This window comes from Lagenorhynchus albirostris, chromosome 17 (assembly GCF_949774975.1).
Source record: "Lagenorhynchus albirostris chromosome 17, mLagAlb1.1, whole genome shotgun sequence".
In the NCBI taxonomy this organism is placed as follows: domain Eukaryota; kingdom Metazoa; phylum Chordata; class Mammalia; order Artiodactyla; family Delphinidae; genus Lagenorhynchus; species Lagenorhynchus albirostris.
The window spans coordinates 76,422,588-76,438,976 of NC_083111.1; positions in this window are offsets into that span (position 1 = coordinate 76,422,588).

Genomic DNA, 16,389 nt, shown 5'->3' on the forward strand with positions numbered 1-16,389 from the left:
TAGAAGCAGAGTAGCTGGTGCGTTATTCATCAGGAAAGAATGAAACTGCATCCAGGAGGCATGTACAGCTGATTTCTTACCGTTTAAAAGGTTTCTTGTAATTTCAGGATGCAGTGTGCTTTCACATACGTTATTTCATGTTACCCTGACAAATCCCAGTCAGTTAGGTGTAACATACAAGATTCTGCAGATGTAAGTGTAAAATGTATAATAAGCTGTCCAAAGCTGATGAACTTGAAGTTGATTGCCTTCACTGTCTTATTTCCCGGCACAATCCCACTCACACATTCTGCTCCAGCCACACTGGCTTTCTTGTTTTTCTTCATAAATGTCATGTCCTTTTCTGCCAGGGCTTCTGCACTGGCTTTTCCTTTCTTAGAATGCTTTTACCTCCGATCCAGCAAGGTTCCTTTTCACACATCATTTATATATTTTTCATCATCTCTTTATTTTCCTCCATAGTACTTGTTACATCTGATTGTATACAATATTTGATATATTTCTTCATTTTCTGTTTCTTATATTTCTTCATTATTTCTTCATGTTCTTACCTCATAAGGATAAGAACTTTGTATATTTTGTATATTGTATGCCCAGCACCAAAAGTAATTTATAATGTTTTTTAAATGATGTGATTGAATGATGCAGCAGTAAGCAGAAAATTCCTGCCTTGGATCTGCATTCACTGACACTGGCCCCAGAGCTCTCCCCAGGGTATGGGCTACTGCCGGCTCCTCCCCTTCCTCCCATTAGAGCGTTGTTCCTGGGCCTCACCATGAAATAAAGAAACTGTCAGGCCTTCAGAGGATTTTTTTTCCACAACAGGCTTGTAAAATAAGAGCTCCTATTAATACAATTTAGCAGCTTTTACTACTCAAGTTCAGAGAGGCTAAGTGATTTGGCCAAGGTCATGCAGGGTTATCAGTGTAGGGCTGTTTCTGACCCAGGTCTGCTGATAGTCTCCACTGATGGATGGCTTGTGTCGAATCTCTGCTGTGTGCCTACTGCTCATGGGATGCTAATTCAGTTTAAACAACAATGCTTGGCAAGAATACTTCCCAGTGGTGCCACTGCAGCTCTTTAATCTATGCCATGATCACTGATCATTTTACCTTAATGTTACTAGCACTCTTTGATAAGCAGTGACCATGGACTGAGCAGATGGCCAAGCCTGGGAAGATGGAAATTCCATAGAGGAAAAACAAGAGACACTGAAACAGTACTGACAGTCAGCCTTTTTACTTACAATAGCTTTTGTACAAGTTGCAAAGCAATTTTTAGGACATGATCTTATTAGTTTCTCAGTTCCTCCATACAAGCCAACAAGGAAGGTGGGATGGAGTGTCTGATATCCACCTTATAGATGATGAAACTGAGATTCAGAGAAGGGGTGGGGGATGGATATAAGGTATATTAGTCAGCACAGGCTGCCATAACAAAATAACATAGATTGAGTGGTTTGAACCACCAGAATTTGTTTCTCACAGTTCTGGTGGTGGCAAATCTGAGATTGAGGTGCTGGGAGATTCATTTCCCTGGTGAAAGCTCTCTTCCTAAGTTGGAGATGGCCACCTTCTTGCTGTGTCTGCACATGGTAGAAAGAGAGAGACCAAGCTCTCTGATGTCTGTTCTTTTTCGTCTAAGGGCACTAACCCCATCATGAGGGCCCCAGCCTCATCTGACTTGTTCTCTAGCTGGTTTCAAATTTGAGAGGGAAAGAAAGATAGATGTTTGGGCTCCCAAGCCTCATCAGTTAGCAATAGGAGATTCAGTTGAATCTCCAGGCATGAAAGTGAAGAATTTCAGGATGTATTTGGAAAATAAGCCAGAGTGAAGAAAATTTTTCCTACAAGCAATGTACAGTTTATGCAAAACACAATTCTTCCAAACTATATGTGTCATCACGTTACTATAATAATAATAGTAATGGCAATAATAACAATGAAAATAATACCATATTCTTTCAAATAACTTAATAATGAAGTACTGGTATGTGAGATTTTGATAGGTGGTACTGGGAAGGTTACCAGACTATTGCATGTATGTATGTGTTAGCCCCGTATTACAGCCTGAGATGGAACTGTTGCTGGCTTAGAAATATTGGTGGGGTCTATGAATAAATCTCAACAGTAGGATCTGGAGACACAAAATGGAGGAGAAAGAAAGGAAGCAGGAGCTGACAATAAAGTGTGATCTTTATTTTTTAAATCTGCTCCATCAACTGGTCATCGAATTTCTTTATCACTGTACCTAATGGAAAAGAATTCAAAGACTACCATATTAGATATATTAGCGACTCCTAAATCTAGGCTTTCATTAACATTTGACCATAATACAGTCTCTTGTTCGTGCATGAGTTTGGAAATACATTCCCAATAATGGTCGCCTCGTTATTATTAAAGTAGGAGAAAATTTTAATTCTTAACTCAAGAAACAAGTGGGAACATGACATAGTTTTGTTCATCACTATGGAAAAATAATTAGACCTTTTTTTAATAATAGAGCTGCTCTATTACTTTATGGTAAACATAATTTCAAACTTCTAGAGCTGTGCTGTCCAATCTGGTAAACACATATGGCCACTGAGCATTTGAAATGGGGCCAGTTTGAATGGAGATACACTGTAAGTATAAAACTCACACCGGATTTCAAAAACTTTCTATGGTGAAATATTTAAATATTTAAAATATTTAATTTTAATGGCAACCTGAAGATAATTGGGGGAAGGCATTGTCACTGTTTCTCTGAGATCCCATGACATTGCACTTGTTTCTTTACTTGCTTTTTGTTTTTCTTCTTCTCACTGTAACTCTCCATGAACTTGTGAAAGGCAGTGGTAATGTCTTTTATCTTTATATCCCAGGAAGTGGCAGATAGCCTGGAATATTATAGTGCTTCATAAGTTTTCTTGATTATATCTTGGGTGACAAAAAACCAAGATTAATTCCTATAGATGTGCTAGGTACACAAAATAACAGTCAGATTTATTTTTACAAAAATTTGGAGTCATATATTATAAAATTCTAATGTTTAAAGGGACTTTAACATCATTTCATTTCACAAATCAGGATATGAAATCTCATAGAAGTAGCAGGAGAAAGTGGAATCTTTATAGATTATTCCTATTGTTAGTCTGATTAATTATATATTTTTACTGTCGGGAAAATAATATTTATAATAAACAAAGAGCTCATTTAACTTTGATAAAAGCAGGCTGAGAGGATGGATTCAAAGTGGCATGCCTGATTTCAGATGTTGACTGTCACTATTACTGTATATGATAATGGACTCACATCTCTGAAATCATTTTACTCATCTGTGAAATGGGAATGATGATATTCAATTCACAAATACCTTATTGATCCAGCTTACACACCAAAAAAGATATGTTGAGAACACCTGGCTAGGATTACGTTTTTAACATATTATGGATCCTGTGCTCTCTTCCAACCTTTTGCCCTCATTCACTTCCTCCTGTGTCTCTCATTTCCTCCCTGATTCCTACTTGCCAGCTTTTTCCACACTAGAAAAAGTCATCGAGGGGAAGGCGGAAGATGGCGGAAGAGTAAGACGCGGAGATCACCTTCCTCCCCACAGATACACCAGAAATACATCTACACGTGGAACAACTCCTACAGAACACCTACTGAAGGCTGGCAGAAGACCTCAGACCTCCCAAAAGGCAAGAAACTCCCCACGTACCTGGGTAGGGCAAAAGAAAAAACTGAGACAAAAGAATAGGGACGGCACCTGCACCAGTGGGAGGGAGCGGTGAAGGAGGAAAAGTTTCCACACTCTAGGAAGCCCCTTCGCGGGCGGAGACTGCGGGAGGCGGAGGGGGGAGCTTCGAAGCTGCGGAGGAGTGCACAGCAACGGGTGCGGAGGGCAAAGCGGGGAGATTCCCGCACAGAGGATCGGTGCCGACCAGCACTCACCAGCCCGAGAGGCTTGTCTGCTCACCCGCCGGGGCGGGCGGGGCTGCGAGCTGAGGCCGGAGCGCAGGGAGAGGACTGGGGTTGGCGGCTTGAACATAGCCTGAAGGGGTTAGTGCACCACAGCTAGCCGGGAGGGAGTCCGGGGAAAAGCCTGCACCTGCAGAAGAGGCAGGAGACTTTTCCTTCCCTCTTTGTTTCCTGGGGCGTGAGGAGAGGGGTTTAAGAACGCTGCTTAAAGGAACTCCAGAGACGGGCGCGAGCCGCGGCTAAAAGCGCGAACCCCAGAGACGGGCGCGAGCCACGGCTGAAAGCGCGGACCCCAGAGACGGGCGGGAGACGTTAAGGCTGCTGCTGCCGCCACCGAGGGGCCTGTGTGCGAGCACAGGTCACTCTCCACACCCCTCTTCCGCGGAGCCTGTGCAGCCCGCCACTGCCGGGTTCCCGGGATCCAGGGACAACTTCCCCGGGAGAGCGCACAGCGCGCCTCAGGCTGGTGCAAAGTCACGCCGGCCTTTGCCACCGCAGGCCCGCCCCGCACTCTGTGCCCCTCCGTCCCCGCTGGCCTGAGTGCGCCAGAGCCCCCAATCAGCGGCTCTTTTAACCCCATCCCGTCTGAGCAAAAAACAGACGCCCTCCAGCGATCTACACGCAGTGGCAGGGCCAAATCCAAAGCTTAGCCCTGGGAGCTGTGAGAACAAAGAAAAGAAAGGGAAATCCCTCCCAGCAGCCTCAGAAGCAGCGGATTAAAGCTCCACAATCAACTTGATGTACCTGCATCTGTGGAATACCTGAATAGACAACCAATCATCCCAAATTAAGGAAGTGGACTTTAGGAGCAAGATCTATGATTTTTTCCCCTTTCCTCTTTTTGTGAATGTGTATGTGTATGCTTCTGTGTGAGATCTTGTCTGTATAGTCTTGCTTCCACCATTTGTCCTAGGGTTCTATCCGTCCATGTTTTTTTTTAAATTTTTTTTCTTAATAATTAATTTTAATAACCTTATTATACTTTACCTTCATTCTTTCTTTCTTTCTTTCCGTCCTTCCTTCCCTCCTTTAAACAACGAATCATCCCAAATTGAGGAGGTGGTCTCTGACAACAAGATTTAGGATTTTTCCCCATTTACCTCTTTTAGTGAGGGTGTATGTGTATGCTTCTGTGTAAGATTTTGTCTGTATAGCTTTGCTTCCAACATTTGTCCTAAGGTTCTTTCCGTCCCTTCTTTTTTTTTTCTAAATAAGAAGTTTTTAATTCAATAACTTTATTATACTTTTATTTTTACTGTATCTTCTTTCTTTCTGTCTTTTTTCCTTCTTTCCCTCCTTCCTTCCTTCCTCCCTCCCTCCCTCCCTTTCTTTCCTTCTTGCCTTCTTGCCTTCTTTGCTTCTTTCTTTCTTTCTTCCTTCCTTCCTACCCTCCTTTCCTTCTTTCTTTCCTCATACTTCTACTAATTCCCTCTACTTTTTCTCCCTTTTATCCTGAGCCTGTGGATGAAAAGCTTTTGGTGCTCCAGCCAGGAGGCAGGGCTCTGCCTCTGAGGTAGGACAGCCAACTTCAGGACACTGATCAACAAGAGACCTCCCAGCTCCACATAATATCAAACGGCGAAAATCTCCCAGAGACCTCCATCTTAACACCAGCACCCAGCTTCACTCAATGACCAGCAAGCCACAGTGCTGGAAAACCTATGCCAAACAACTAGCAAAACAGGAACACAACCCCACCCATTAGCAGAGAGGCTGCCTAAAATCATAATAAGGCCACAGACGCCCCCAAACACACCACCAGACGTGAACCTGCCCACTAGAGAGACAAGATCCAGCCTCATCCACCACAACACAGGCACTAGTCCCCTCCACCAGGAAGCCTACACAACCCACTGAACCAACCTTAGCCACTGGAGACAGACATCAAAAACAGGAGGAACTACAAACCTGCAGCCTGCAAAAAGGAGACCCCAAACACAGTAAGATAAGCAAAATGAGAAGACAGAAAAACACACAGCAGATAAAGGAGCAAGATAAAAATGCACCAGACCTAACAAATGAAGAGGAAATAGGCAGTCTACCTGAAAGAGAATTCAGAATAATGATAGTAAGGTTGATCCGAAATCTTGGAGATAGAATGGACAATAGATTGGACAAAATGCAAGAATCAGTTAACAAGGACCTAGAAGAACTAAAGATGAAACAAGCAACGATGAACAACACAATAAATGAAATTAAAAGTACTCTAGATGGGATCAATAGCAGAATAACTGAGGCAGAAGAACGGATAAGTGACCTGGAAGATAAAATAGTGGAAATAACTACTGCAGAGCAGAATAAAGAAAAAAGAATGAAAAGAACTGAGGACAGTCTCAGAGACCTCTGGGACAACATTGAACGCACCAACATTCGAATTATAGGGGTTCCAGAAGAAGAAGAGAAAAAGAAAGGGACTGAGAAAATATTTGAAGAGATTATAGTTGAAAACTTCCCTAATATGGGAAAGGAAATAGTTAATCAAGTCCAGGAAGCACAGAGAGTCCCATACAAGATAAATACAAGGAGAAATACGCCAAGACACATATTAATCAAACTGTCAAAAATTAAATACAAAGAAAGCATATTAAAAGCAGCAAGGGAAAAACAACAAATAACACATAAGGGAATCCCCATAAGGTTAACAGCTGATCTCTCAGCAGAAACCCTACAAGCCAGAAGGGAGTGGCAGGACATACTGAAAGTGATGAAGGAGAAAAACATGCAGCCAAGACTACTCTACCCAGCAAGGATCTCATTCAGATTTGATGGAGAAATTAAAACCTTTACAGACAAGCAAAAGCTGAGAGAGTTCAGCACCACCAAACCAGCTTTACAACAAATGCTAAAGGATCTTCTCTAGGCAAGAAACACAAGAGAAGGAAAAGACCTATAATAACGAACCCAAAACAATTTAGAAAATGGGAATAGGAACATACATATCGATAATTACCTTAAATGTAAATGGACTAAATGCTCCCACCAAAAGACACAGATTAGCTGAATGGATACAAAAACAAGACCCTTATATATGCTGTCTACAAGAGACCCACTTCAGACCTAGAGACACATACAGACTGAAAGTAAGGGGATGGAAAAAGATATTCCATGCAAATGGAAGCCAAAAGAAAGCTGGAGTAGCAATTCTCATATCAGACAAAATAGACTTTAAAATAAGGACTATTAAAAGAGACAAAGAAGGACACTACATAATGATCAAGGGATCGATCCAAGAAGAAGATATAACAATTGTAAATATTTATGCACCCAACATAGGAGCACCTCAATACATTAGGCAAATACTAACAGCCATAAAAGGGGAAATCGACAGTAACACATTCATAGTAGGGGACTTAAACACCCCACTTTCACCAATGGACAGATCATCCAAAATGAAAATAAATAAGGAAACACAAGCTTTAAATGATACATTAAACAAGATGGACTTAATTGATATTTATAGGACACTCCATCCAAAAGCAACAGAATACACATTTTTCTCAAGTGCTCATGGAACATTCTCCAGGATAGATCATATCTTAGGTCACAAATCAAGCCTTGGTAAATTTAAGAAAATTGAAATTGTATCAAGTATCTTTTCTGACCACAACGCCATGAGACTAGATATCAATTACAGGAAAAGATCTGTAAAAAATACAAACACATGGAGGCTAAACAATACACTACTTAATAATGAAGAGATCACTGAAGAAATCAAAGAGGAAATCAAAAAATACCTAGAAACAAATGACAATGGAGATACAACGACCCAAAACCTGTGGGATGCAGCAAAAGCAGTTCTAAGGGGGAAGTTTATAGCAATACAAGCCCACCTTAAGAAGCAGGAAACATCTCGAATAAACAACCTAACCTTGCACCTCAAGCAATTAGAGAAAGAAGAACAAAAAAACCCCAAAGCTAGCAGAAGGAAAGAAATCATAAAAATCAGATCAGAAATAAATGAAAAAGAAATGAAGGAAACAATAGCAAAGATCAATAAAACTAAAAGCTGGTTCTTTGAGAAGATAAACAAAATAGATAAACCACTAGCCAGACTCATCAAGAAAAAAAGGGAGAAGACTCAAATCAATAGAATTAGAAATGAAAAAGGAGAGGTAACAACTGACACTGCAGAGATAAAAGAGATCATGAGAGATTACTACAAGCAACTCTATGCCAATAAAATGGACAATCTGGAAGAAATGGACAAATTCTTAGAAATGCACAACCTGCCAAGACTGAATCAGGAAGAAATAGAAAATATGAACAGACCAATCACAAGCACTGAAATTGAAACTGTGATTAAAAATCTTCCAACAAAGAAAAGCCCAGGACCAGATGGCTTCACAGGCGAATTCTATCAAACATTTAGAGAAGAGCTAACACCTATCCTTCTCAAACTCTTCCAAAATATAGCAGAGGGAGGACCACTCCCTAACTCCTTCTACGAGGCCACCATCACCTTGATACCAAAACCAGACAAGGATGTCACAAAGAAAGAAAACTACAGGCCAATATCACTGATGAACATAGATGCAAAAATCCTCAACAAAATACTAGCAAACAGAATCCAACAGCACATTAAAAGGATCATACACCATGATCAAGTGGGGTTTATTCCAGGAATGCAAGGATTCTTCAATATACGCAAATCTATCAATGTGATAAACCATATTAACAAATTGAAGGAGAAAAACCATATGATCATCTCAATAGATGCAGAGAAAGCTTTTGACAAAATTCAACACCCATTTATGATAAAAACCCTGCAGAAAGTAGGCATAGAGGGAACTTTCCTCAACATAATAAAGGCCATATATGACAAGCCCACAGCAAACATCATCCTCAATGGTGAAAAACTGAAAGCATTTCCACTAAGATCAGGAACAAGACAAGGTTGCCCACTCTCACCACTATTATTCAACATTGTTTTAGAAGTTTTAGCCACAGCAATCAGAGAAGAAAAGGAAATAAAAGGAATCCAAATTGGAAAAGAAGAAGTAAAGCTGTCACTGTTTGCAGATGACATGATCCTATACATAGAGAATCCTAAAGATGCTACCAGAAAACTACTAGAGCTAATCAATGAATTTGGTAAAGTGGCAGGATACAAAATTAATGCACAGAAATCTCTGGCATTCCTATATACTAATGATGAAAAATCTGAAAGTGAAATCAAGAAAACACTCCCATTTACCACTGCAACAAAAAGAATCAAATATCTAGGAATAAACCTACCTAAGGAGACAAAAGACCTGTATGCAGAAAATTATAAGACACTGATGAAAGAAATTAAAGATGATATAAATAGATGGAGAGATATACCATGTTCTTGGATTGGAAGAATCAACATTGTGAAAATGACTCTACTACCCAAAGCAATCTATAGATTCAATGCAATCCCTATCAAACTACCACTGGCATTTTTCACAGAACTAGAACAAAAAATTTCACAATTTGTATGGAAACACAAAAGACCCCGAATAGCCAAAGCAATCTTGAGAACGAAAGAAGGAACTGGAGGAATCAGGCTCCCTGACTTCAGACTATACTACAAAGCTACAGTCATCAAGACAGTATGGTACTGGCACAAAAACAGAAAGATAGATCAATGGAACAGGATAGAAAGCCCAGAGATAAACCCATGCACATATGGACACCTTATCTTTGATAAAGGTGGCAGTAATGTACAATGGAGAAAGGACAGCCTCTTCAATAAGTGGTGCTGGGAAAACTGGACAGGTACATGTAAAAGTATGAGATTAGATCACTCCCTAACACCATACACAAAAATAAGCTCAAAATGGATTAAAGACCTAAAGGTAAGGCCAGAAACTATCAAACTCTTAGAGGAAAACATAGGCAGAACACTCTATGACATAAATCAAAGCAAGATCCTTTCTGACCCACCTCCTAGAGTAATGGGAATAAAAACAAAAATAAACAAATGGGACCTAATGAAACTTCAAAGCTTTTGCACAGCAAAGGAAACCATAAACAAGACCAAAAGACAAGCCTCAGAATGGGAGAAAATATTTGCAAATGAAGCAACCGACAAAGGATTAATCTCCAAAATTTACAAGCAGCTCATGCAGCTCAATAACAAGAAAACAAACAACCCAATCCAAAAATGGGCAGAAGACCTAAATAGACATTTCTCCAAAGAAGATATACAGAGTGCCAACAAACACATGAAAGAATGCTCAACATCACTAATCATTAGAGAAATGCAAATCAAAACTACAATGAGATATCATCTCACACCAGTCAGAATGGCCATCATCAAAAAATCTAGAAACAATAAATGCTGGAGAGGGTGTGGAGAAAAGGGAACCCTCTTACACTGTTGGTGGGAATGTAAATTGATACAGCCACTGTGGAGAACAGTATGGAGGTTCCTTAAAAAGCTACAGATAGAACTACCATATGACCCAACAATCCCACTACTGGGCATATACCCTGAGAAAACCATAATTCAAAAAGAGACATGTACCAAAATGTTCATTGCAGCTCTATTTACAATAGCCCGGAGATGGAAACAACCTAAGTGCCCGTCATCGGATGAATGGATAAAGAAGATGTGGCACATATATACAATGGAATATTACTCAGCCATAAAAAGAAACGAAATTGAGCTATTTGTAATGAGGTGGATAGACCTAGAGTCTGTCATACAGAGTGAAGTAAGTCAGAAAGAGAGAGACAAATACCGTATGCTAACACATATATATGGAATTTAAGAAAAAAAAAATGTCATGAAAAACCTAGGGGTAAAGCAGGAATAAAGACGCAGACCTCTTAGAGAACGGACTTGAGGTTATGGGGAGGGGGAAGGGTGAGCTGTGACAGGGCGAGAGAGAGTCATGGGCATATACACACTAACAAACGCAGTAAGGTAGATAGGTAGTGGGAAGCAGCCGCATGGCACAGGGATATTGGCTCGGTGCTTTGTGACAGCCTGGAGGGGTGGGATGGGGAGGGTGGGAGGGAGGGAGACGCAACAGGGAAGACATATGGGAACATATGTTTATGTATGACTGATTCACTTTGTTATAAAGCAGAAACTAACACATCATTGTAAAGCAATTATACCCCAATAAAGATGTTAAAAAAAAAAAAAAAGAAAAAGTCATCATATGTGATACATCAAGATTACAAAAGAAAAGCAAAATCTCTCAAAATCATGTCACATTTTGGTAAGTGACTTACTAAACAGATGCTGGGATTCAAGCCCAGAAAAATATTCCACTATATAAATGTAAAGAAAGAAAATTCGAATAAATTCTGCTTTGAAAAATGAAAAGGTGAATTTAAAACCCATTTAATCTTAGCAAAAATTTTTTTTTAAGATGTTGGGTAGGAGTTTATTAATTAATTGATTTATTTTTGCTGTGTTGGGTCTTCGTTTCTGTGTGAGGGCTTTCACTAGTTGTGGCAAGCGGGAGCCACTCTTCATCACGGTGTGCGGGCCTCTCACTATCTCGGCCTCTCTTGTTGCGGAGCACAGGCTCCAGGCGCGCAGGCTCAGTAGTTGTGGCTCACGGGCCTAGTTGCTCCGCGGCATGTGTGATCCTCCCAGGCCAGGGCTCGAACCCGTGTCCCCTGCATTAGCAGGCAGATTCTCAACCACTGCACCACCAGGGAAGCCCAAAATTTGTTTTTAAAATATTTAAATTCTTTCACAAAATAGTTGAAGATACGCTGATTTCCAATTTTGATAAAAAGCAAAATTTTGAGAAAATGTGTATAATAAAGAAGAAATGCCTGTTACTATTTCTGAACTTGATCAGCAAGGAATATCATCAAACTAGAGACTAAATAAAGTGTAGATATGATTTGAGGGCATCCACTATCTTGTAGAGAACTAAAGGAGGAGTTGTATGGGTGTGTGTGTGTGTGTGTGTGTTCACACACATATATGCACATGCATGTGTTTAGCATACCCATTCTTTCCCTTTTTTTTTCTTTCTGTTTTTGGCAGTGTCTAGTTATACTACACACTTCCTAAGTAACTTTAAATGACTCTGTAATTTCATTAACCCATTCTCTTAATTACTCTACTGAGGATTTTTCTGTCATCTGGCTATACTCATCTGAATATGATCTCATTTTTCAAGGACACATTGCTTAATCTGATTTCTGATGCAGGTAGTTTTGCAAGGTCCTCACAACTCCTTAATTAACCATATTTCCTTTATCTTTGCTTTTTCTCCCCACATCTTCTGCTCTTAAAGAGCCTGTCAAATAAGAAAAAGGAAGCTCTGAAGCTGCTGCCAAATATTGGTTCTGCAAACCAAGTGTCTTCCCAGAGATTCTCAGTCCTCTTTTCTCCTCTTATCCTTGGTCACATCCTTCAAATCGACCTTTCAAGTTTCTTCTCCTTTATGAAGGCTTTTTCTTTTTTTTCTTAATACTAAAAGCTATTTGTTGTATATATTTTTGAGAACTCAGGAAATTTATTATAGAAAATGTTAACCATACACAAACTAGAGAGAATTATTTACCATGTACTTCACCCAGATTCAATAGTTATCAACTAGTAACTAACCATGTTCTATATCTATTTTCACCTGTTTCCCATTTCATATTATTTATTTATTTATTTATTTCCATTTCATATTATTTTGAAGGGAACTGGAGATATATCATTTTATCCTTAAATATTTTAATAGGTATTTCTAAAAGATAAAATTTTTGTTTTTTTATTTTTTTGTTTTGTTTTTATTGAGTTATGATTGACATATAAAAAAGCTGTGCATATGAATGTATACTACTCAATGAGTTTGGGGATAAGCATACACCCATGAAACCACTGTCAACATCAAGAATATAAACATAGGGCTTCCCTGGTGGCACAGTGGTTGAGAGTCCGCCTGCCGATGCATGGGACACGGGTTCATGCCCCGGTCCGGGAAGATCCCACATGCCGTGGAGCGGCTGGGCCCCCCCAAAAAAAAGAATATAAACATATACATCATTTACCAAAGCTGGTTAAGTGAGTGAGCACTGAGCTAAGGAAGGGAGAAGAAGGAGAAGTAGGAGAAGAAGAAGAAGAGGAAGAAGGAGAACGAGAAGAAGGAGAAGAAGAAAAAGGAGAATGAGGAGAGGAAGAAGAAGAGGAAGAAGAGGAAGAAGGAGAAGGAGAAGAAAAAGAATCATCATCTCAGCAGAAAATAAAAGTTTCTCTTAGAAAAGAAAAACTCAAAACAAGACAAATGTTTACCATATTGTTCTAAAAGAAAACCAGGAGATTAAGAAATGCATAGCACTTTTGGTGGCATGAGACCAGTTTTAATCTATTTTCTCAAGTTTGCTAAAATATTTGCATTTTCACTGGCTTTTTTTAAAAACTGCTAACATTAATTTGTCCATTAGCAGCTGTTTTCTCTTTTTAGGACAAGCAGCAAAAAAGAAAAAGGAGCACAGAAAGCAAATACTAGTGTCTTTCCGACACTACCATTGTGTTGCCTGAAGTTCTGAGGAGTCAAGGAAATGTGACTGATACTGAGAATGGATCTATAGAAGGTATTCATTAATAGAGAGGAGTGAAATCAAAGGGTCATATGCTCAGTGTATACTTAACTTTATAGTAAACTGTCAAACAGTTTTCCCAGGCAGTTGTATTATTTTACTTAATGAAACCAGTGTGTGGAAGTTGCAGTTGTTCTACATCTTCACCAGTACTGGTACTGCCAGGCTTTTTAGAATTTCAGCTATTACAGTAGATACATAGTGGTTTTTCATTGTGGTTTTAATTTGTATTTCCCTCATGACCAATAATGTTAAGCTTTTTTTTTTTTTAATGAGCAATGGTTATTGGCCATTAGTATGTTTTAGTGAAGTGTCTGTTTGAAAGTTTTGTCCACTTTTTAATTGGACTGTCTTAGAATTGAGTTGAAGGAGTTCTTTATTTCTGGATACAAATCCTTTATTAGATATGAGGACTGAGAATATATTCTTGCATTCTTCAGATTGTCTTTCATCCCCTGACCATGGCTTAAGAAGAGCTGAAGTTTTCAATTTTGATGAAATCCAATTTGTCCATTTTTATATGGCTTATGCTTTTATTGTTCTATCTAAGAAAATACTGCTTGCTACAAGATTCTGCAAGATTGCAGATTTCTCCCATGTTTGCAACTAGAAGTTTTACAACTGTATCATTCTTTAGGTATATGAACCATTTCAAGGTAATTTTTTCCGTATGTTGTGAACTAAAAATTGAAAAAGTTACTTCTCCTGTGAATATACAGTTGCTGAATAAACAGTTATTTAAAAGACTGTTGTTACCCCTATTGAATTAACGTGGCATTTTTTGTCAAAAATTAATTGATGTGTATGCGTTGGCCTGTTTCTGGAACTACTGTTCTATTCCATTGATCCATATGCATCAGACATCAAACTGAAAACTACAAAACATTGCTAAAAGTAAGTAAGTTCTAAGCACATGGAAAATACGTCATGTTTTTGGACTAGAAGATTAAAATTGTTAAAATGTCAATTCTTCTCAACTTAATATAGGAACAGAGTCAATGCAATACCAATCAATATTATCAATATGTTTTGTAAAGGTTGACATGCTGATTTAAAAATTTATGTAGAAATGCAAAGAACTCAGACAACAAAACTGGTTTGAAAAGGAAGAAAAAGTTGGAGGACTCTATCTGGTTTGAAGACTTACAGCTAAGCTATAATAATAGTGTTGTATTGCCAATAATGCAATCTACCCTAACGTGTACACTGTCACAGGGAAAAAGAACAAGAATTTAGCTCTCTCAAGTTATATGCTTCCAGTATTGCATGAATGGGTCTCAAAATGCCCTTATATTCCCAACGAATGTGAGAAAAAAGCCTTATCTGCCAAGGAGAATGAGGGGATGAGTTGCTATGGAGAGGTGGCTTACAGGAGTGAATTGAATCAATGGCAAAGATGGAAAACATTCTGACTGAACAGAGAGGTGAAAGGCAGTTACTCACTTTGCAGCATTTTCAGTACCAAAGAGAGTTGAGGTGGTCTGTGAATAGTATCCCAAATAGGTGTACAACATTGCCACCCCACTGGACCCCATTTTTCCACTTTCTGGAGATATAATGACACAATGTATTGTGGGAGGGAAGACCATCTTACTAATAATGCAACATAATTTGAGAGGTATTATATCAGTAAATGGCAGAGTTGGGATTTGAACCCTGCTCTTCTTGACACCAATGGTATTTTCATGCCTTTACATAATGATTTTCTTGGTACTCATCCGTATAATAGGATACTATGCTACATATCCTATTTTCTATATTATACTATTAACCTAATAACAATATCTGTTAAGGCATATATCTGTGAAGTCTTATTTGACTCATCCAAACATTACAGATGAGGAATCCCTTCATTGTCGTACAAGAGGGCACATACACACGGTCGTGTGATTATTTATACATCTGATACTTCTAATATGTTTTATTTACTTGCAAGGAATGATGGTGGTACAATTATTTTTGTATAATGAAGAGATAGAACAGTGCCTGGCACATGGTAGAAAATAAAGGATTGATACGTTCATAGAGTGATCAGATGACTCATAATGTCTTTTCCATTAAAACTATATGTTTGTGATTCTCCCTCAGTATTAAACCAGAATTGATGCTGACAGACAAGCTGTCCTCAGAAGTTTTTTGCATCTGACCCAAAATAAAACTATTACAAATTCTACTGGGGATGGAGGTTCTCGTAAGACTGGAGTTCAATTTCATAGTCTCAACAGGCGAAAACAAGCTCCGGATGAAATTCCAGAGGCTTATCAGAAGTAACCTAGTTTCAGAGCCAGGCTTAACCAATATAAAATCTGAAGAAAAGGAAGAGAAAAAAAATATAAATACATATATATATATATACCTGTAGAATGTATTCCAACCAGGCAATTTCTAAAATAATTGACATGGAATGGAAACTGTGAATTGAGGTAGGCATCATTCAGAGAAGTGGTGTGTAGTTGAAAAAGAAGGAGATTTGCTTCTGGCAGAACTGTGGTGATCCCAGAGGCTGGGGTCATGGTTGCAACGGAGTGGAGATGGGCCATATTTCTGCGACCCAGTGGAGCAACCAAGAACTAGTGTTCTGGGAGATGACTGCTGCACAAATGCAACCTGGGAAACTAGGCAATAGGTAACAGTGATCTCTTGAGAGAATGAAAGAAACTACCTTGTCCTTTTTGTGACTGGTACTACATTTGGTTACTGAAGGAGGAGGATAGCTGGTTAAATGAGCATTGAGTCAAGGAAGGGAATCCAAAGGCTGCTTTTCTCTATAACTGATAATGTGTTTGTTTCATGTTACTTTCCAAGGTATGGCCATAAAATATTTTTATTTATTTTTCAATTATATGTAAGCTCCATGAGAGCAGTGACTATGCCTTCTACCTGTACCACGTAATACTAA